Source organism: Schistocerca nitens, chromosome 8 (genome assembly GCF_023898315.1).
Source record: "Schistocerca nitens isolate TAMUIC-IGC-003100 chromosome 8, iqSchNite1.1, whole genome shotgun sequence".
Taxonomy (NCBI): Eukaryota; Metazoa; Arthropoda; class Insecta; order Orthoptera; family Acrididae; genus Schistocerca; species Schistocerca nitens.
The window spans coordinates 464332434-464334459 of record NC_064621.1 but is presented as its reverse complement, the minus strand read 5'-3'; the positions used below and the strand labels follow the sequence as shown (position 1 = coordinate 464334459).

General features: G+C 47.4%; 2 pseudogenes; one reads left to right on the top strand and one right to left on the bottom strand.

The window, feature by feature from the left end:
• Positions 1-256: 256 nt before the first annotated feature.
• Positions 257-374, bottom strand: LOC126199926 (5S ribosomal RNA; annotated as a pseudogene).
• Positions 375-1669: 1295 nt separating this feature from the next.
• LOC126199859 (5S ribosomal RNA) lies at positions 1670-1787 on the top strand (annotated as a pseudogene).
• Positions 1788-2026: the final 239 nt, after the last annotated feature.

Here is a 2026-nt window from a genome sequence, read left to right as displayed (position 1 = left end):
GACGATTAATGCATTTAAACGATCTCCAACAAACCTCAAAGGTCTTCCTGAATGAGCACTCCATCTTCAGGCCACAAGTGACCCATCGGTACCATCCAACCGCCATGTCATCCTCAGCTGAGGATGTGGATAGGAGGGGCGTGTGGTCAGCACATCGCTCTCCCGGTCGTTATGATGGTTTTCTTTGACCGGAGTCGCTACTACTCGGTCGAGTAGCTCCTCAATTGGCATCATGAGGCTGAGTGCACCCAGGAAATGGCAACAGTGCATGGCAGCCCGGACGGTCACCCATCCAAGTGCCGGCCACGCCCGACAGCGCTTAACTTTGGTGATCTGACGGGCACCGGTGTATCCACTGCGGCAAGGCCGTTGCCCTCTTCCTGAATGAGGAGTGTCACTAACGTTAAAAGAGTCCTCCTCAAATGGAGAGATCCATTTTCTTGCTGTGCTCTGTCCAATGGCAATATCCCCACACATGTGCAAATGTTTCCGGCTGCCTCCACTGCTGTTACCTCTCTATTGAACTCAAACAGAATAATAAGTAAGAAACGTTCCGATGTCTCCACTTGGCACACCATTTCCTACCGTCCACAGCTCCTCTCACAATCTCAAATGACAAAATGACAACATGTAAACACAAACGGCGAACTACAAATGAAAAATGCGAATCGATAAACAAACCCATAATAACGGGAATGCCAACGTGCAAAACAAAAACGCTACGAACTTGCAGACACTCCCGATGGACATTGTGTGCCGTAAGAGCCGTCAGGCGCATTTTCTCCGGTGTTTCGGAAAATATTTGCCGTTTATATTTCGCGCCGTGTAGATGGAATTGGCCCAAACAGTTGCTGCTAATCACCTGTTCGTTGTTTCGTGCGAGGCCCAGTATCAACAGAAAGGACCCGCTTGTTTTTCATTACAAGCGAACTGATTTTTGTCCTAGAAGTTTACGTGCCCGTTCGGTAGAGTGATTCCGAATTAGCCTAGTCCAAATTTCGTTTGAACGATTTCTATCAACAAGGACAGGAAAACAAGCAGAATAACCAGTACCCCAACAGCGACTGAGCAGCGCTGCATGGCGCTAGCAGTTAGGGCGGGCTTGGCAGTTGTTATTCTTCGTATTTTACTGTGCATGTTAATGCGTGACGACGAAACGAACATCATAATAGGCTAATTTTGAAACTCCCTACCGAATGGACGCGTAAAATTTTATTTGTAACGGGAAACTAACTGTCGGTTTCTGTCAACACTGGACGTCATAAATAAGGCGAGATGGGTGGTATTAGTCTGGGCTGAATTCAGCTACACATGCAAAAACAAAATTGGAATTATCTTCAGAAACACCAGAGAAAAAGCGTCTTACGACTCTTGGAAGAGGTATCAGTCAGCCTCAGTTGAAACTGTCGGCAGAAAAATAAATAAATAAATGAAAGTTGTAGGTTTGATGAAATTATTGCGATAGGATCTATATAATTCATTAAAGCTACAGAGTATAAGATGCAAATCAACTTACAAATTAGGAAAGGCCGACGAGTTCTGGACTGCACGGCCTTCGAACGGAAACTTTTTGACCGCCCCTTAATCCTTCTCTTGTTAGAGACACTCATTCTTGAGGTTTTCTTGTTGAAAATCGCACCATTAACTTACTGGATCAGGTAGTATGTAGGTCAACGGCCTTGCCGCAGTGGTAACACCGATTCCCGTCAGATCACCGAAGTTAAGCGCTGTCGGGCTGGGCTAGCTTTTGGATGGGTGACCATCCGGTCTGCCGAGCGCTGTTGGCCAGCAGGTTGCACTCAGCCCTTGTAAGACAAACTGAGGAGCTACTTGACTGAGAAACAGCGGCTCCGGTCTCGTAAACTGACATACGGCAGGGAGAACGGTGTGCTGACCACATGCCCCTCCGTATCCGCATCCAGTGACGCCTCTGTATGAGGATGACACGGCGGCCGGTCGGTACCGTTGGGCCTTCCTCGCCTGTTCGTAGTTTAGTTTGGTTTTAGGTAGTATTTAGCACACATGG